Source organism: Protopterus annectens, chromosome 1.part2, assembly GCF_019279795.1.
Source record: "Protopterus annectens isolate FY-2018-M chromosome 1.part2, PAN1.0, whole genome shotgun sequence".
Classification (NCBI taxonomy): Eukaryota; Metazoa; Chordata; order Ceratodontiformes; family Protopteridae; genus Protopterus; species Protopterus annectens.
The window spans coordinates 1,100,089,200-1,100,111,709 of NC_056727.1; positions in this window are offsets into that span (position 1 = coordinate 1,100,089,200).

A 22,510-nucleotide genomic window follows, 5' to 3' on the forward strand; every position below is an offset into this window, starting at 1 on the left:
ACTCAAACTGGGAATTTAAAACATGATTAATTTCCCATGGCCACATTACAATGTTAGCATAAAGAAGCGCACATGCAGTGCCCATTGCTACACCTTGTACCTGCTTATAGTATTCACCTTCAAAATATACAAAGTTACTATCAAGAACATATTCCATAAAATTCATTAACATAGTATACTCTGTTGCTGTTACCATACAGCACATTAAAATAGCCTCAAATGAACACATGAGGCCCTCTTTTAAAGGATTACAACCAAATAAATCAACAACATCAATACATACAAATAATGTGTTGTCTACATACATATTTGGAATGAACCACCTTAAAAAGTCTGAATAGTCCTTTGAGATGTAAGGTTGCTCATACACAAAGGATTTGAACTTTTGGTCTAGGTACACAACTAACGGATATGTCTTTGACTGTCTACTGGACTCGATTAGCCTCAAAGGAGGATCTAATACATTTTTATGAACCTTTGGTATGCCAAAAATGACAGGGGATAGTTGGTCTCTCAGTGTGTAAAAAATCAAACACATTATGTGATATGTGGCCACCCAAAATAAGTTTATCCAGGAATAAATCAGTTTTTCAGTTCACCACCTTGATCTCATCAAGGGAGACTAGCACATATTTAGAAACATCCAACAATAGTGTCAGCATCTTGTTGGAATAATCAATAGTATTCATTAGAGCCATGTTGTCTCCCTTGTCAGGCTTCATAACTCTAATGTTGCATCATTACTCAGTTGATAAAGTAAGTCCCTTTCATCTTTCTCCAAGTTGTATTTTAAAAAGTGAGAAGATTGCCCAAGTGCATAAATGTCATGTCTGCATAATTGTTCAAACATACCTAAAATTGGAATGTTAGGAGAATTGCAAGCATTTTTCTTTTTAAAAAATGCATTGTTGTGATTACTTGCTCTATTGTTCTAAACAACAGACAAATTCGATTTTCTAATGAACAGTTTGAGTTCCAATAGACAATCTACTAATTGAACCTAATTGTAGGAACATATGTACAGTCTATCTCAGTTAATCTAAAGAGGGTGTCAGTAATGCTTTCATTGAAGTAGTTGAAAATTCTAAATCCTTGTAAAGAAATGGCTGCAGAATTCATAGCTTCAACTTGCTCCTCAGGTTCAACTAATACTTCTTGGAGTGACCCTTTCCCCACCCTTCAGGGCCTTGGATCTCTATCATTTTGTTGAGGAGGATCTCAACCTATGCGGGGATCATGTCCTTTGGTTGTTGGATTTGTCCAAGTTCAGAAGAGGAGGAAAATCCAAAAGGTCATAGTCAACAGGGCCTTCATAATTAATTTGGCCAAGGGTAGGGGGGGTAACAGGAGCAGAGGTACCTCTCATAGGAGCTGTGTTGACATCGGAAGCACCATCTAAGCATGCATTTCTACCGCTGTATCTAGGTATAGGGTAGGCAGTGCTAGTCTGATAAGCCCTTACATCCCTGTCCATTTTTTTCATCTTGTTCACTTTAATTGTGTCACTGTAAAGGTCCACTGAGCTGAAAGACCTGTAATAGGTTTCTGTAGGATGCTCAAATAATAAATGTGATTTTATTGCAGAATCAAGGCAGTTAATCTGTGGAAGTAATAAATCCATTCTTTTTTGATTCTCCTTTATTAGTACGTTGTCGTTGACCAGTTTTAAACCGTGTTGACTGAACATTTCAAGGAGTTCATTATGTAAATTTGTCCCATAATATATTCCCTTTGTCAGCTTCCACATACGCAAACCCCATGGCACCAGTCCCCTTGAATCGCATTGCTCCAAGTATGCATTGTCAAGTAGCAACTTACAATAAGACAATAATTGCTTCTAAAAGGAAGTTATCTGCTCCAAAATTATACCCCCACCTGTTAAATTATGTTGCATAGGTACCTGAAATGTGGGCCCATTTCCAAGCCATTCATTTAGACATATCCTGTCTTTTCTTTGGCCTGAGCCAATATAATTAGTGTCTCCATGTCCTAAAATGTCACTTTGGTTACTTAGGCCTTATGCAAAGTCATTGACTGAATGTAATACATGTAAATAATTGCCCAATACATATGTTACTATTATATGGTATATACGTTACTATTGTGTGAACTTTTTGGTAGTGTGCCTTTAAGAGAATGCTACGATATAAAAAAGAGGGCAGTTTTTTTTTTTTCTTATGGTTCTGAAGAAGTCCTAAACACAATACAAGGATGAAAGTGCTTAACCATTGTTGAATAAAAGTTTATCTTCTGGCTACAGGATGTGGGCAGCATGTTGTTTTTTATAAAATCCAGAAACCGTTAAGCACATTTGTTATTAGTTAAATGATAACATTTCCTCTTAATAGATTTGTAACTAAAGCCATTGCAGATTGGCAGAGCAGGATTAATGACTATAGCATTCAACTTTCTTAGGTAGTTATCAACATCATCAGGAGACAATGGGATCTTAAGTAGGCGATAATGTTATAATTGGCTTTTTTCCTTAGTTCAGCTAAGATGTGCAGGAGTTTCAGATAGGTGCCATAAGGGGCATGGACTGAGGTCATGAGAGAGTGGATGAATATGGATGTATTGCAGTGACGGCCCACAATGTTGCATTCATAATTCCAAATATTTTTTAACATTAACCTGTGTATTTGGCTTATAGGGCAGTTTTGGTCTGCATATATGTCCAGGTTATGGAATGTGTAGTTATAAACTACTATTTGTTATTTAGAGATTATGGATAGAATTTGTCATTGAGGCTTTTGTACAGAATAATGACATTTCTTTTCATTAAGCCAAACCTAATTGATATCAAACATTTATATACTGGGAGTCCATAAAATGCTGAAAGCTCAGCTCATCATTAATATTAAGTTCCCAAAGTACCCACTCTACAGTAATTTCTTCCCTGTATGTTATAAGAAATAGCACAAATAGCTTTAAAACCATTAAAGAAGAAAGCCCCCAGAACTGATGTGGAAAATCTTTTAGTCATGTTTTATGGCTAGAAGTGATGTTCCCAATTTGTTCTAGCCTTCTAGTTTTGGATTTATTTATTTATTTGTTTGTTTATGTGTTTATTTGTTTGCATGTTTGTTTATTTTTATGAGTCATATCATAAAAACATACATGTGCAATCTTAAGTGGGTGCAGCCAGACTAAACCAGTTGTCAGCCTCATTCTTTTCATGAACTTATACAAAAAGGCACTATTTCGTCTAATTTGATCCTCCTCCTTCTGCTTACCCCTACCCCATTGTAAGTCATTGTCTTCTCCCTTCTTTTTGTTTTTGTTTTCCTGCATATCTCTCTATCTTCAGCACACAATTTTATCTTACAATACTCAAATATTTAATTCCAGACTTTGTCAAACTAATTCCTTCTTCTACTCATCTTAGCTGCTTTTGTTGGTCTCTTTCTATTGATCATAATTCTCCTGTCTAGCTCTTATTTTTATAATGTTTTGTGAGATTTTCACTTCCTGACCATGATATTTTTTACTTCTCATGCCAGTAACTTGTTCCTTCCATGTTTTTCCAACTGCTCAATTCAGACATTATACCCCACATTCTGCTTTCTCTGTATTCTATCCTTTCTTTGGAAAGTCTAATTCCAAATTTCTCATGATTGGTTTCACACTTACATTGCCCATTCACATCGAGATAGCTCATGTAGTAACTGATCTCTTGCTGCTCACATCTAAATTATCCTCAGATCTTTCTGAAGTGTTCTTCATATCCTGTATTATCTAGAAATTATTCATATGCCTTACAGCCCACTTTAGTCTCTCACCCCTTTCGTTACCACTCCTTGTATAGATTGTGGTACTATTCATCCTTTTGATCTCTTCCAGCATTTTATCATCCCCTTTATTTTCTCTTTTTTTATATTTATCTTATATTTGTATGTCATCATCATCATCAGCTCCCTTTTTCCCATTTTCTACATGGGGTCAGGGTATTGTGTTACCTGTCACCATCTCTTTTGATTCAGTGCTACACTCCTGCCTTCTTTGACACTCATGCTTGACTGTTGCAGTTCTTCTTTCATACCATCCATCCATCTCTTTGCTGGACATCCTCATTTCCACTTACCTTTTTCATGGCTATCCCAACAGATTGTCATATGTATGTATATGTGTATATATCCCACCCATAGTAACTCTCTGTCTTTGTTTTCTTCCTCTTTTCTTCTTATCTTCTCCCCCTATCATTCTCCCCTAAAACCATATAGGTCCACCACTCCTACTGTGATTTCATCTTCAAGGCTCTTAGCTTCTCCTTTGTTTTGATCCTTATAGCCCCACTTCTTACAAAGGATTCATAAAGGTTACCACAAAATGCATACTATGTGTACATGTCTGAATTCAAGAAAATCCCTACCATTATGCTTGTGCTGTCTGTTCACTCAGAAAGATTACTGTAAGTGTACACACAGTTTACACTTTTTTGGTAACATTTATAAATCTGGCTTCTTGTCATTTCTGGAATGTCTTTATTATGTAGTACTCCACATGTCTTTCTTGTCTCTGAATGTTCCCCAACTATTACCCTCCCTTGTGACCCACTTCCCTAGAGTGGTAACTTCTACTTTTGCTCATCATTTGTTGCTTACCCTCTCTGAACACAGCTGTCCTGTTCTGCTTCTTAACAGATTCTCATCCTTTTTATTAACCACTCTTCTTATCCTCCCCCTGTTTGTTCCTTATCTTTCTTCTACTACCTTCCTCTGCTCCACATTGCTCTAGCCATTGACTCATGTCAAAAGTTAGTGCATATATTTTTAGGGGATGTATCCTTACCCTACTTTTCTGTTCACTACTTACAACATTCTAACTTTGATTCTTCTGACATTTCCTTTCTCTTTCAAGACGTTTGTTCATTGTATACTAGCAAGCATTGCCCGTTCAACTTGATTGGTATGTTCCTGAGTAAATGACATACTACTGGCATAACTGTCATCCTTGTTACATTAACCCTGCCTAACAACATGTTTGCTTTTATGACCTTCTTTTTAACATCTCTTCCACTTTTTATTTTACTCTGCATACATTTTGCATTATTGAGTCATCTTCCATCAGCCCTACTGGGAACCTGAAATATTTTGGTTATGTCACCTAATTAAGCTTTCATACAGCACCTTTTTCTCTTAACTTTCCATACTTAATACAGTTTCCTCTTGTTTTATTTCAGCCCTGATACCCTTTAAAATTTCTTGAAAACTGATAGCACCCTTTCCAGTGGGACCTCTGTGTCTGTACATATTAAGAGACAATCATCGAAGTGCAGTAAGAATTATCACACCACTCCCCCATTCCCCCAAGTTGTTAGTGGCTTCGTAATCTCAATTGCCAACAAATAAATTTCATATACAAATCCTTGGGAAAAATGAGCATCCCAGCCTAATATCTCACCTTATCTCCAGCCTTCCTGACAGTCCTGCATTTACCATCACTTCTTGCTCTAGATTCTTGGGTGTGGCATTAACCTAATTGATGAATTGCTTATCCTTCCCCTCTACAAAAATGTTCAGCTTATTGTGTCAAAATGTCTTCTTATCTTCAAAAATACTTATTCCCTGCATTTATCCTTCTTCTCTATCCTTCAAGTAAAGTTTACCAAGCCATACATCTTATCATTGTCTTTTCTGCCCCTTATAAAGCTGTTCTGCCCTTCCTGGATGATTTGTGGCAGACCACTATTCATCCTTCTTGCTAGGATTGTTAACATCTCCATTCACCTGGGATATTTGTGTTTATAACTCCTGACTTCCTCAGTCGCACCCTTCATTTGTGATAAACATTTTTCTTAAAAGTATGACATTAATATGATCGCCAAGGTGCCTACTTTTTGATATTCTTCATTTAGGATTTTCTCGATTCCCTACTCATCATTTCTGTAGCTCCATTTTGTATGCGTTAGGGCAGCCTCCCATTTTACTTCTTTTGATTTTGCAAATGCATTCTTTACTTCTTTTATATTTATCTTTTTATCTAATTACCAGCTTTATTCCTACTGGATGCAGTACTCTTCATAGTTATTTTGCCTCTCCTATTCTCATCTATTTGGATATTCCCGCAATTTATATAGCTACAAATTAAATTTCCAGAATACCTTCCTTGTCTGTATATTCCCTTAACTATTTTCCCTCCTCAGAGATTACACTTGCTATCTCTGCCCAGCTTCCACCCACCTTACGTCTGTTTTCCAGCAGACTCCCTGCTGTTTCTCTAATAATCTACTAAAATTACTCTAGAACCAGGTGCTCTTTTGCTAATATCACTTAGATTTCAGTCTCTATTTTTTGACAGTTTCATCCCTTTTAATTTATTTTTTGACAGTTTCATCCCTTTTAATTCTTCCTTGTCTTCTAGGGTACTTTATATTTCCTCTAGATCTCCCTAGCTCCCTCCATTCCGCCATCTTCTTACCTTCCTGTCATCTCATGTACCCTGTTTCCACCATGATATTGCCTCTTATTCAGGACTTTATCACATCCCACCAGATATCCCCCAACTCCTCTCTTTCCATTCCAGGTTTCAATTTAACTTATTTGTTACCCATCTTAGCCCTTAATCTATTCCCTCTGTTGTATACGTCACAATTTGTATTCTTACTGCTGCCTCTTCTTTTGATATTATTGCCTCAATCCGTATATATATATATATATATATATATATATATATATATATATATATATATATATATATATATATATATATATATATATATATACGTATATATATATATATACACATATATATATATATATGTACATATATATATATAATATATATATATATATATATATATATATATATACGTGTATATATATATATATATATATATATATATATATATATATATATATATATATATATATATATATACCCAATGCCCTACTTCTATGATCTTCTCTTATATTCAGATTTAATTTTTCCTTCCAGACAATGTATGAATTCTTGGCTCATTTGTCATATTTAATCCTCTCCTTTTATCTCCCTTTCTTTCAATCTTGCCTTATCCAACTGATTGAAAAACTAATGGCAGAATTTTGCATCATTCCTCCTCGATGTGTTTAAATTTTCTTTTATTCATACTTTCTTCCATTCTTTATTTATATATTAGCCATCTTCTTTTTCTGGTCTTCCTGCTCTCCTACATAATAACCTATAAACCCAACTGAACAGGATCACTATTCCTGTCTTCACTTCCAGCCTCATTCTCTCATTCTCCTCTGGGGTATTCAAAGCTCAACAGCTTTCTCCATTTCTCATTAGGCTATTTCAAAAGTATAACATCTCCTCTATACTGTATTATATTGTTCTGTATTTCCCTCCTCCTGATTGGGTATACACATTCCACTATGTCCTTTGTGATTACTAGAACTCCCCTATTTTCCACTAATCTCTCCTACTTTTCTACATCTTTATGGCCCCTTCATCTTCCTCATCTGTGACCTTCACCAAAGACAGACTAGCCATCCCTTGACTGTTGCGAGCGATTGTGCCTTTCTCACCATCTTTACTTTGTGCATTAAGGTTTTGTGCCTGTCATTATCTTGTAGCCCCTGCGAAGTCTCTCCCTGCACTGTCTCTTCCCCTGTTCCTTATTTAGTTGATTTCCTCTCTGATCTCGACTTTATAGACCTTTTTGAATTGCGTGCACTATTTTTCTTTCCCCAGCTCTTTACTACTATTCCTTATCTCAAATCAATTTTTGCCTTTTCTGTACATCTTCTTCATCTCCCTTTTGTACTTTTCATTATACTCTCTTCTTGCCTGTTTAGTTTTTCCTATTTTCTGCTTACCCTCTCTTTTTCTTAATTGTATTGTATGCTTCTTCTTTTATCTTCATTGTGGCAAGTTTATCCTCTTCATCGACACTTGCATTTGTGATAAATTGTTTTATTTGTGTTTTGGTTAAACTTGAATACTGTATATAATAACCACTGTCTAACACATCAGTGACTGACCAAGTACTGGTGTATACAACATTTCTTGACCTTTAAACACGTATTACAACACAGATTTTCCCTTCATTCCTCCTTATCATTTCCTTCCACGCATTCCTTTCACTTAAACATCTAAACATTTAAACATGTTCATGGGTTTGAAGTAAGTCTAGTTAGTCTCTTTTCATAATTTATTTTCCTTCTTGACTTCTCCTCAAAGTGCATATAGCCATTTTGCATGATCTTTTTTTTGTTGTTTGTTTTTAATTTTTTTTGATTTGTTTTAAGCTGGCATGCTTCCCATGATGTATCCTCACTTAGATATAACCCATTTTCTTTGTTTTAGCACTTCAAATTCCCTTCTGCAGCATTACGTAGTTAGCCATTCTAAAGCAGATATATATATATATATATATATATATATATATATATATATATATATATATATATACATATATATATATAGAGAGAGAGAGAGCGACGAGAGAGCTGTCTGCTTTATATTGATGAGGGCATGTTTTGGTGGCCCTTCAGTTTCCCTACAGTGCCAAACTTTGTGGACTCTATTCTGTCCATCTTTCTATTACCAAAGGTGAATCTTTCCTTTAGAAGGGTGAACAAAAATCCCCCAACTATGTATCCAGCACTTCATTCATTAATTCTGATAGCCCATATGTGTTGCTTCTTTGATTTGATTTGTAGATTACCCAGTTTCTCTCTATGTACATGAATTGCCTTCTCCAGCTTTGCATTTTTGCTTGCTGTTGCTGCATTTTCTATCCTCTTTGTTGCCTCTTCATCCTCCAGCTCATACAGCCACTGTGTTAGGTGCTATATGTTCATTCCACTGCTGTCCTGTTATGGCTTTAGCATCCTTTACAGCTACAGCTACCTTGGACAGCTTTAGGAATAGAATACATGTTTCTTTTGTGCTGGGAAATTCTAAATATTCTCTACTAACTCTGCATGTGTCCTTATTCACCCATTTCATTTAGCTGGTTTGTTTTCTTTTGAGTGGAATGGGTTTTAATGTTTTATTTTAACTGAAACTCAATTTAGATGTCTAAATTCTGGCAGCTTTTTCTTTTGAGGTTCCCCAACCTGCACCTAACTATGATTTGTTAACCCAAAGAGTACAGTAGATATGATACTTCAATATTTTTCATGTGAAACTGTGAAATGCCTCAGATCAGTCTATTAATATGATACCTAATAGTTCTCTTTTATTGATAGCACAAATGGGATTACAAAAAATGAGGAAGTTAGCAATAGTTGAATATTCCATAGTCATTCATGATGACTCATTTCAGCAAGGAGCAACACATTTGAGGAAAATGTGTCCAGATGGCATATGTGAGACTATTTGTCAAAACTGTTGCCTAAACATATCAATCTATAGTTTCCAGACACATTGCATTGACAACTCTTTACACATGATGACTACAACTGCTTCCTTCCAGATCTTTAGAATAACTAAGTTAAATTGGAACAAATATATTTATTTATTTATTTGTTTGTTTGTTTGTTTATTTATGTACTTATTTATTTATTTAACATTTGTTGCCTGGGAAAGTCTGTCTAAGACAGAGCCTATTTTCAGTGGCGGCCCAGGGAGAAACACTCCAGATGCATCTTTTTGGAATTGTCTTTTAAATCTTGCTTAATAACATAGCCAGCTGCAGACTTACTTTTAAATTTATATAATATATTTGTAATTGTCATATGACAGACTAAAACCTTGGGAATTATTGTGTCATATATTTTGACTATGTCAGTATTGTCTCACAGTCTTCAAAGACATTGATAAAACTAATAGTGCTGGGCATGGATTTGAAATTGATTTAGTATATGGTCAGCCAACTTAATTCCTTATTATCATTTTTGTCAGTCTATGTGCATTTTTAATTAGGCTCATACCTTAGTTTGCTCAAAACACCAGCTGTATAAACCTGCACCTTGGTGTGCACGGTAAGCTTATTGTTAACAATACTCTCTTTGTTAGCCTGGAAAATTTTGTGGCAGCTTTTCCAATGGGCAAGGTCTCTTTAAGTGGTTGGACAAACATGTATATTTTTGAAAGGTCACTGGTCTTACCTGTGTCAATGTGTGGCCTCCCTTCCTTTTCAGAGCAAACCAGCTTTTGTGACTGGATGTTCACCTGGCTACACACAAACAAGTGGTTGGTATCACAGTTTGTGCTGCAGTAACTGTGTATCACAATGATATTACCTAAAGTACAGTATTTGGTTAGGATGAGGTCAAACTGGTGTCAATGTTTCAGTCTTGAGTGTTTTCACACAACTTTGTGCTGGGGTTTGTCATTGAAGAAGGTGTTGGTTATGCAGCTGTCATGCTAGGAGCAGAGTTCAAGGAGAGGCTGTCCATTTTCATTCAGCTTTCCTGTTCCAAACTGTCCCAGACTGAATAGCCAGCTTTAATAGTCACTGCCAACTCTGGTATTTAAATTGTCAGGAATGAATAGCAGTTCATTGGAAGACACCTTGCTGATTGCTAAGTTCATCACAGAATATGTCCGTAACTCCTGGGCAGAAGTTAAAGTAGACATGTAGACACTAAAGATGTTGTCCATGTCCTCTGGTGTCTGTAGCTAAATTTTCCAGCATTCTCTCACTTCCCACATTTGGTGGTATGACTGAGCCAATAAGGTTGTTTCTGAATGTGAAACCAGTATGATGTTCTCTGGTTTCTTCTGGAAGCTTCGTCTGTCAGAAAAAAGTAAAATCCTTCTACCTGAGACATCCAAAGGATGACAGCCTTGTTTCCTGAAGGACCAAAATGTCTATCTGCAGTCTGCTTAGCTCACTGTTAATGACTGCTGAATTCCTAGCATCACTGATGTTCTGAATATTTTTTGTAAGGCTCAGAGTCATCATCCTTATGTTCCATGTGCCCAGCATGAAGGCTGGTTTATTTTGTTGCCTTTTTATTTTTCCAGGTTTATGATTAATGATCCACCTGTTGGAGGTTCTCTAAGCCCTGCATAACAAGTGGAGCAACTGGACCATTGCAAGGCAGCAATTATTTGGCTAGTGCTTGCCTAGACTGAAATGGCCGGTAGCTGCCCAGTGTGGCCTAAAGATCTCTTCAATCATCAGAAGCAGCCCCTGGCACCTCACACTATGCCAATTGAGTGCAGTGGCTTAATACTAGTAACTTCATGTTGTGCCACCACTCATCTTCTCCAGGGCACAGGCCTGGACAAATGAGTTTGATGAAAGAGCTGATGCCCAGTAGCAGGTTCCCACTCTCCATGCCACTGATGTAATCCCAAGGAAAGGCAAGGCCAGTACACGTTGGCATCAATGTCATCTCAGGAGTTGCTAGAGTGATATCAAATACAGCCTCAAACTGCCTTAGGAGCTACATCTCTGGATTTTTTCTCAAGATTTACTCCCAAAGCTTTCCCATGACTAGGTATTGTCACAAGACAGTACAGGTTTTAAATCAGAGATTTCCTTCTTCTGTGTGGGCTGCCTTCTCAGATTGATGGGCCCCACTTGCCCAAAGCAACTGGTTTTAAGGTGTCAATCACCTGCATTCACCCCTTCTCTTTTCAGTGGAAATGATTTCTTTGGGCTTAGAAACTAAGCCACACATGAAGACCAGAAGCTGGACTTGGGTTTTCAGAGTCTATTGAGACACACGACATGGGAGCTTTTTATAGATAGTGAAAGCTTATCTCCACTGCCATCCCCAGCAATGACACACTTTGAAATGTGGCATATTGAGTATAAACTAAACAATAGTTGAGGTCATCATAAGTCAAATATTCTAGAAATAAAAAAAATATATATATATTAGACTAGTTTCTTCATAGTCATGAAATACGTTTTCCTCACATACATTTTCATGAGTACAAATCTAACTCTTACATATCCACTGTACTGATGCTTTTGCATACTCTGCCTTCATTGTGCCATTGCAAAATATACCACTTCTTTCTGTTACAGATATACATATACCAGTGGAAATTGTAAATGCAGCCCTCTGTCTATGAGCCTGAATATGTGAAAGTAGTTTACTACATGACATACAGTCAGGATAGCCAGCTTTGCTAGCCACTGCTAACTCTGACATTGAAATTGGCAGGAAAGAACATTTTTGATTTAGTGATTTCAGCATAGCAATGCTTTAGCCACAACTTGTCACTGGGAAATCTTACTTGTGAATGTGATCCCAAACATGAGGTCTTCTGTGTGGGTCAGTGGACCTGCTAGTTTTTAAGTCAGTGGGTAATGTGGGGATATTCAGGAATCAGTACCCTCAACAGAGAGATGATTCACTGTGCAAATATTATATGTAATCTTGATGCATGATGCATAAATAAGACTCTTCTTCCTTCCTGTCGCCTTTAATTTTGCATTTATTTCAGATATATTATTTATGAATGTGGTTATATTTAATTTGATAAAGGAGTAAGACTATATGAGTGGTTATTAAGGCTTTCTGGCTGCTAAAGGACTAAAACTCTGCAGACCCTTGCTGCTGTGACTAAAACCCTAGGGCCACCACTGGTCACTGCTGCTTAACAGGGGCACAGGAAAATAATTTTCTTGGGTGGTGAAAGCCAGGGTACCTATTTGGCTAGGCTTGTATAGGCCCTAGGGCCAATAGCCTAGTACCTACCTATGAACCTATGAACGATTCATAGCTGATCACATCTGCACTTTTGAAGCTATATATCTACCTGCTTTTCTTCTTGAACTGGATACTTTGGGCAAACCTTCCATATGCCTGTAAAGAAAACCCCTTCCACTTCCTGGAAAAATGCCCTTCCCAGGCAATGGAATATGGGAGGATGTGCTGACATTGAGTGTAAGTATTATACAGACTGGGAAGGGATTGCTATAGCACCAAAAGGCTAGGTAGCAACAGAGGCTGGTGTAAATGGGATAAGGGCCCTCACTTTTTCCTGATATGAATTCTTTTATTAAGATTTCAACACCTTGGGCATCATCAATGACTCAGAGGCATAATTAAGACATGACTCCAACATATTATGTACAATCTATATCAACAAGCACTCACAATTCTATAACAAATGTCCTTCAGAGAGTAGGGACTTTGACAACCTGCTGTTGTATTTTCACAAATTCAGCTAATTAACACAGACACAAATCCCTTGTTTTGTATAACTCACAATATAAATGGCATCTGTTCATAAGATTTTTTTTTACAGTGGAAGAGTATGTTACAAAATGCAGTGTTAACATTGTCTACATCACTTTCTTCTTTTCCAACCAAATAAAACGAATATCCTACTATTCATGATTTTTCTATTATGATAAAACTTAATTATATTATGATTTGAGATTGTAGTTAAGTTCAGCTCACAGACTCCAAATTATTCCATGCAATGCACTCAGGATTATAACATATCCCAAATGATAGACTATTACTATCTTCTGTAATGATGCTTTGCTTAACTCCATCCTAAACAATCTGCATTAATTGATGCATGGATACAGAGCTCTACTGGTTTTCTTGTGCATCTCTCCAAGACTCCCTAATTATCACTGATCAGTGTGTCTAACTGTGTGCTTCTATTGCTACAGTAATGCACAGTCAGTGTTGCTAGCACTGAGTTTTTGTTTATTAGATTAGTAACCCTTTATAGGTTCATCTACCTGTAATCTACATACTTTACTTCCTTTTTTAATTCCAGTCTCTAACCCACTGCAACTGATGATTCAGAAATTATTCAAAGACAGAGCATTTCTAAAGATACCTGCTTTTGTTTTGAAGATGCATGGATCTTATTTTCCATACATTTGTGTATCTCAGTTCAAATAGTGGCCCAGGAGCTGAATTATAACACCAGAAATCAGAATTTAGACTTATAACAAATGTTCAGTGTAAAAGTAAGATGCATTAATGAATAAACCACATATTCCACTGCTTACTGGTTTGGCACAGATAACAAAATCTCCCCTTTCCCTATTGTAGTGCGATTTAGGAAATATGCCCTTTCTCCAATGTAGTGCAATCTCGGTGTTGATATATATATATATATATATATATATATATATATATATATATATATATATATATATATATATATGTGTGTGTGTGTATAAAATTAGTGGGGGTGTGGGGGGTCCTATACCAAATCCGAGATCACATTACAGTAGGAAAAGGGCAGATTTCCTTATCTCTAACATACCAGCAAGTGAGTACTACTGTCTTTTTGTGTAATTTGGCCAACTATGCATATTCATTGATTTTATTTATGATGATGTGACTGTTTGATATAACAGACTTTTGATGGTCAGTGTTAAATGACTAGTCATTTGATGGAGATTGTGTTTGATTGGTAAACATAGACCCAAGAAACTCACAACCCTGACCAAATCAACCAAAGCCATAAATGATGTCAAATTAGCCACTCAGGTGAAAGATAATCACAGAGCCTTCTTTAGCTATATTAGAAATCTTAGGAACAGTGCCCAGCACTGTACAGAGTGAACAGTAAATAATTAAACCATTTTAGACCCAGATGATATTGCTAATCTACTAGAGAAAATAAAAAATTGGCCAATCTCGACAGTGTCTCTCCTTCAGTATTCTTAGTTCTCATACCCACATCTACACCTTTCATATCTGTTAAAAACAAGTTCTGAAGGCACTATCTAAGGCCAAGAATATTGTATTTGTAGGGCTGGATAATATACAAGGCAGCACACTAGTCAGCTTGGAACATGACTTGTCAAACTCTTACTGAGACGATTTAGTGTCAGCCTTAAAGCAATCAGCATATTGGATAAATGGAAACAATATCAGTCATTCCCATGCACAAAGATGGGGCATCAACTAACCCAGGTAATTATAAAGCCTGAAGCCTGACTAGTCTCATCTGTAAGGTGATGGAAAGGATCAGTGTGGAATTCATGTATAAGGATAAATAAGGATATAAGTAATCTACAAACCAGTTTGCATTTGTCAAGGGCAGAACCTGTCTACTTAATCTGGTCATCATCTTCAAAAAGATTACTGAAACAATAAATGAGTCCATATTAGTTCCCACCACCTGGACCTTATGAAGGTATTCAACACCATTCTACACTCGATTATTGTAGATAAACTCTCACCGCTAAATGTTAACCCCTATGTAACTTGTTGGACAGCAAACTGTCAAATAAAAACTCCCTCTCTAACTATCACATTGACAACAAAACCCTAAAAACTGATCCTATTGTTTGGAATCTGGGAACTTATATTAACTATGAATTGTTCTTTGATTACCATGTGTTCACTATTACAAGGAAGTCACTTTTTCATTACATGGCTTATAACTAAAGTATGTCCAAGTCCAATAATGCCATTGTTTCATTGAACTCAGCACTCATTAGGCCTATCACTGAGTATAATGCCCCTTTTGGCATACACCTGTACAAACACTTGTCACAATGGGAATAGCCACAATGCTTTCTCATTAAAAAATCAAGGGTCTATATCTTAAAAACTATGCAGGCTGTCTCAAAGCCTTCTTCCTCTTCAAAATACCATACAGGCTAATGACAGATACCCTCTATATTATGTATACAGCCTTAAAGAACCATATTCTGTCAGGTCTATTACACCCTCACATATCCAATAGTATCATAGGCACCCATTCAAGGTACCTCTATCTCTTCTGAAAAATTTATAGAACATGTTGTAGGGCTAGGTATGTATACCAGACAATGCTGCTTCTGCAGAATGATCTTCTAGTACACATGAAGGAAAGCACTTCTCTTTACTCTAAACAGATATAATTTAGATGATCGGATGGGTAATGACAGATTCACCTGTGGTTTAGCACCACTGTCCTTCATTGATAGGGGTACATTTAAACAGCCCAACATATTGTTGTTCAGACTGTCTTCAGGTTAATCTTATGAAAGCATATAAGGGCTAATAACTACTATGGGAATGTAAGGCTAGGCTTCTTCTTGAGATGTTCACAAATCAGTAGCCTAGTAAGTACCTATGAACCTATAAAACTAAAGGTGTTAACTGAAGAAATGGAGGAGGTATTGACTTGAATAACTTGAATGAAGAAAAGTGATAGGTTTGTTTCAGACTTGTTTTTTGGGAACGTTTGAGAGTAAAGAGATTTCATAGATTTCCAGAATTTTTTTGGGCTACCTAGTGGAACAGTCTGTTGATTTCTGAAGTACAGTGATTCATAACTGACATCATAAAAAAAAGGAAAGAGAGGAATATAAGTTCAATTATACCTTGCCAAACCTATAAAATGATGTAGTTTTTTAATAGAATGTAGTTGCTGATGTCTGTAAATGTTGATAGGCATTTGACTAACTTGAAGACATATTCCCTTGCCCATTATAATGGTCAAACCATTCTAACTTGTAGACTGTTAAAGTACCTTTACCCTCCTTTAATGCTAAATTATACATTTACAGGCTTTCCCTAATGGCTAGCAGATGGAATAAATGTCCATAGGTTCATGGGTTGCTATTAGTTGTAAGATCAGTTAAGCCTTTTGAAGCCTAGCCACTTTAATCCCACTGGGACACTCAGTTAGTTACGCTCTCTCTTTTCCTCTGTCTGCCTCTCTCTGTCTGTCTCCCTCTCCCCCCCCCCCTCTCTCTCTCTCTCACTCTCTCTCTGCTTACCAGGGATAGGGGACTTAGCAGTAGGTATATTTGCAGTTTCCCATGCAATGGTAGATGAGTTTGGCCTTAAAGAAAGTTTGAACTTGTTCAATAGGCAGGGAATTCCTTTTATGAGCCATCTGTCACACTAGCATGTCATATTTATGTTGAAATAAAGATCGTTCATTTCATCTTGTATTTGAGTCACAACAGGTTTGTTAAATATATAGATATACATACAAGGTTCCACTTTAAATCTTCGGATTTTTAATGCTGGTAGCATACAGAAACTAAATGTTTTAAAAACTGACCCATATGTGGTATAATGGACTCCAAACTGGCTGAATGACAGAGCTGATACAATGTGAGTCACAGGTGCCTCATCAGAAAATAGGAAAGTGGCCAGTGGCTTTCCTTAGGGTTTGAACCTGTGGCATCCCCTGTTTCATCATTTACTTCTCTGATCTCTAAACAGAGAGACAAGATATCTTGCTAACAAACTGTGGGCTGCTATTAAGTCACTCTATAACACCCAAGACCTCCTGAATTAACCTTCTTTGGGAACTCTTAGTGTACTAAAATGGGCTCAAATTAAATGCTAAAAAAGTGTAATATCTTCACTTGTATTAGACAAACTGTGTCTTCTTCTTACCATATAGACAACATACAACTACAAAATGAAAATGTAATCAGTAACCTAAGAACCTGGAAGGATAAATCCCTTAGTTTTTGACCATAATGCAACAATGGTTGGCAGGAAATCTTTTTGTTTAACACAGCAGATTGTCAAAAGAACATCAGCAATGTAAACAGCCAAAAGGACGCACAGTAGGTTAAGATGAGTCAAGACCACTGAAGAAGTAAAAAATAAATAAATAAAAGGGCGACTCAAGTCACCACAGAGATGTGCATAGAAATGTATTAAACAAACAAGCTGAGAAAAGCCTTCGCAAATGCTTCTTCTAGCATACCCCTTTATTCATTGTCTTATTGGCTTTTGAGAGGGGAGATCTCTGTTTTGCCTATCATACCATTAGAGACACAGCTATCTTGGATCTTCTTTACATCTATAAGTATAGTGTCTCCACCAATACTAAATCCAGAGACTGAAATATCCTCCAAGAGATGAATAAAATAATGGAGAGACAGGCTTATAAGCCAGCATCACCAAACCACCTAAAAAAACCCTTCCCCTGCATGTTAAGCAGTGCAATTCACTATCTGACTTTAATCATAGTCTAGATGGCTGAATGGGTGTTGACTGGCATGGCCCTTCTGGAGAAAGGAGATGCAGCCTAAGGGAGGCTGCTGGCAAAATGTAAATGGCCATACATTTTCCATCTCTTTCAGCTTTCTGGTTTAAAAGCCTGCATTTGAGCTTGTTCCCCACCTTTCCTGTAACTAGTCTAGTCCAGATATAGATTTGCTGTATCCAAGGGCTGTATGTAAGCTTCTGAGAACCTCAATCCTTTCTGTGTTGGTCTAGCACAAGAGGAGTGGTTTCTGGCCCAGAAATCATAGTTTATTGACCATTTGTGCAGTTTTTTTCCATCTCTTTCAACTTTCTGTTTTAAAAGTCAGCGTTTGCTATTGTTTCCCGCATTTCCTGTAACTAGTCTAGTCGAGATACAGATTTGCTGTATCCAGGACTGTTTGTAAGCTTCTGAGCAGTGCCAAAGTCTGCTCTTCAATTTTTCCTTTAGATCTGCCAGTTCTCTCCTCTCCTGCACTTTTACTAGATTATTAGTCTAGCACTTTTCCAGACTACTTGTAGCAATTATTGCAGCACACAAAAGTGGAGCCAACAATAAACGTTCTACAAGGAAACATCTCCAGTACTTATTATTAATGCCCACCCCTTCAGACATGTCTATAGGTCAGTTCCCTTTGCTTTCTCCTATTAACCTGGTGAACTTGGGCATCCTAAGGCAATGTAGCAACTGCCTCATGTACACTGACAACTGACACTCTTATCTCCCAGCACTCAGACTTGTGAGAGATGCACTTATATATCCAAACTGGAAGCCATGCACTCTCTAGCCAAGACCGGGATTGCTGGTCAAGAGGAGAAGGTCAACACTTGCACCACATCACTTGGAACACATAGCCCTCCAGAACACACACCAGCACTGCCTTAACATAAAAACACAAACCATACACCCACCTTCGTGGAGGCTCTCAATAAAAATCTACCCAAACAGCAGAAACCTCCAAGGCAGAAATGCACTCGTCCACCACAACACAAACTAATCATGAGACACATAACTCTCCTAAACAGTGTGCCACTCAAAACACTAAAACCAAAGCTCCTAAAGCAAAACAGCATGCTCAACACACTAGTAATAGGTGAATCGATAGTGAGGCACACTGATATCCCACTCTCTAGGTTGAAAAGGGGGAAAGTAACAGTCAGCTGCCTGTCAGGTGCCAGGATCCACCACATAACGCACACACTCAGGTCCCTCAACAACACGTACAAATATGACTGTTATTGTACATGTGGGTGTGAATGACCTGAGACATACCTCCCTGGACTACATGAAAAGAGACATGGAGGAGCTCTTGGATTATGTAGCCCAGGCAGGTATGACTCTAGCCCTGAGCAGCATCCTACAATCTCCCAGAATGATACCACAGTATAAGCAGAAAATGATTGATTTCAACAATTGGCTAAGTTTCTGGTGTCATTCTAAGGGGATCTAGTATCAGTTTGCCTGGGATGATATGATTGACAGACCTTGATGCTTTGCCAGAGATGGCCTGCATCTGTCACCCTGAGCTTTCAAATACTGGCCAAGGCTCTTGCACCCATATAGTGCTTTTTTTAAGTGGTGTTCCAAAGATCAAATTACCATCATAACAGCTACAAACAAATGCAATCTGAGGGTCATGCTGCTCAACGCTAGAAGTCTAAATCTCAAAATGCGCTCCCTTGAAGCACTCCTTAAAATAAAGAACATCAACATTTGTGCTGTAACAGAGACCTGGTTCAAGGCAGCAGGAAGGACCCCTGCACTACCATGCTATAATTCATTCCACATCTTCCGGCCCCAGAATTTGGACCGTTACTCCAAAGGTGGTGGTGTTTCCATTTTCATAAAGGATGCACACACCTACAGACTAGTAGCCCAACATAATGCATCAGAGATACTTCAGGTGCAGCTAACAATTGGGTAAGACAGCGATTCAGGTCATAGCCTACTATAGGTCCCAAACCAAGACCCAAGAGTCACACTCCATGTTCCTAAGCACCGTGGAGAATATTAGGGTCCAACCTAACACTCTCATACTGGGCGACTTCAACTACCCCTCCATTAAATGGGAAAACTACTCATGTAACAATACACTTGCCCAATGTTTCCTGGAATTCATTAATTCCAGTGCCCTGGACCAGCTCATTTGTACCCCCACAAGAGGTAGCAACATCCTTGACCTGGTCATTACTAACATGGGCAGCCATTGCTCTTCACCAATAGTGAACTCCTCCCTGGTTAGATCTGACCGCAAACTAATCACCTTGGAAATCCACATCCCTCCACCCCCACAATGGCAACCACCATGAAATACTTCTCCAAAGCTAACTTTGGGCTCCTAAAAACAGAGGTGGCTAACTTCACGGCACCCATGCAAATGGATAATAGTTACATGACCACCGAATCATATACCAATGCACTGTACGAACACATACACAAATGCATGGATCTCACCATACCCAATAGAACCAAGATGCTCTCTTCCACAAAAAAGAAGCCAATCTGGTGGTCCCCTGCCATAAACAAACTCTACAACAGAAGGAGGAAACTGATGCAGAATAAGGTGAAGTCCCAAGACTGGAAAAACTCCCTTATCAGCCTCATTGAGATCCCTCATCAAATCCTCTAAAGCTAGATATGAAAATAGAATTGCAGCAGATAGTAAAGACAACCACAAAGCCTTCTATAGTTATGTAAAGAATCTCCACTGCAATGCTCAGATTTGCTCTGAGCTACTGCACAAGGTACCTCCTATACCGAGCCAACAGATATTGCCAATATACTGGCCGACAGATTCAGCGCCAACTTAACCCCTCTCTCCCCCCAAAGAACCAATCACAATACCAGTAGATTACCAAGCACCCAGTATTACTGCTCCTCAGGTTAAAACAGCACTGTCCAAGGCTATGAATACAGCTTCTATGGGACCTGACAATATGCCTGGCTATGTTCTGCATGAACTACAGAATGAACTGGCACCTCACCTGTGTGCCCTGTTCAACCAAGGTCTCACCTCAGGCTTTGTCCCTACCAAATAATGCACTGCTACAGTCATTCCTCTCCACAAAGGAGGAGCGACTACAGACTTTGGGAGCTATCGTCCCATTAGTCTGATGAGTCTGATATGCAAAGCTGTGGAACGCATCATCATGGACCTAATAAACAAGGATATAGTGAATCTATAAACTATAGATCCCACACAGTTTGGTTTTGTGAAGGGTACATCATGCCTCCTCAACTTGGTCGACTTCTTTGAGTCAGTCACCAGAGCTGTGGATGAAAGTAAGGTGGTCCATGCAGTCTACCTTGATCTGGCCAAGGCCTTTGATACCATTCCCCACTAAGGAATCATAGAAAAACTCACTAAGCTAGGTATCAACCCTTATATCATGAGGTGGGTTTCAAACTGGCTCAGAGGTAGAACCCACAGTGTGAAAGTAGCAGACTCCAAGTCAGACTACCGACCAGTCATGAGTGGAGTCCCACAAGGTTCAGTCCTGAGTCCTCTCCTGTTTGGTATCTACTTCTCTGAATTCCAGGCCAACATGAAGGGGCTGACAAAATTTGCAGATGATTGGAAGTTGGGAGCTATTATTAACTCCCCAAGTAATGTTTACATCCTACAGAAAGGCCTCATTGAGACCAATGACTGGTGTCAGATCCACGGCCTTAAGCTCAATACCACAAAATGTGTCATCATCCCCTTTGGGAAAAAACCCAGTTCCCATGAATTACCACATAGATGGTAGTCCACTGAACACAGAAGGCATTATAAGAGATCTATGAACACAGGTTGAGAAGAACTTCTCTTTTGACCACCACATTGCCACTGTGGTCAGAAAGTCTTTCTGTGTGGCACATCTCATTACCAAGGGTTTTGCATCCAGGAAGAAAGAGGCAATTGTCTCCCTCTACTCTTCCCTCATTAGAGCAATCATTGAGTACAATGCCCCATTTGGCATGTACCTCATTAAACACCAGCAACAACTGGAGAGGCCGCAAAAGTACCTCGCAAAGAGGATCCTCAGCCTTAAACATTTGCCCTACATGGACAGATGCAAAAAACTCCAACTATTCTCTGTCTCATATCGCTTACTTAGAGGCGTTCTCTGCTTGACTTACAAAGTCATGTCTGATCCAGATCTTTTAGAAATGCTACATCTAAAGAAATCCCAATCCATCCAGACCACACACTTCAGAGACCTCAACCTCATTACCCTAATCAACAAAGCATGCTGGAGGGACCAGTTCATAATCCAGAGACTGTCCATGCTATGGAACAGACTTCTCATACATGTCAAGCAGAGCACCTCACTGGTCTTCTTCAGGAGAAATCTTGATGAGTGGATGGGAAATAGAAAATTCACCCCAGGGATCACTCCAGTGGCTTTACTCAACAGAGGCACTAGGGAACTAAGGTCGGGTGGCACGATACCACGGTAATCCTATGGGCTAGGCTTGTAAAGGCTCCAGGGCCATTAGCCTAGTACATACCTATGAACCTATAAGGTTCAATAGCCTTACAACATCTATGACTCTATGCACCAATAATTTAGAGGATTACTAGTTCATCCATCAGTATGCCTTTGGAATGTGTGAGGAAAACAATAACCCTCTTGAACTACATCCAGTATATTTTAATTCCTTTGAAAAGTATACTATGACTAATAGCCTTATTGTCTACTTATCTGCCATAGCT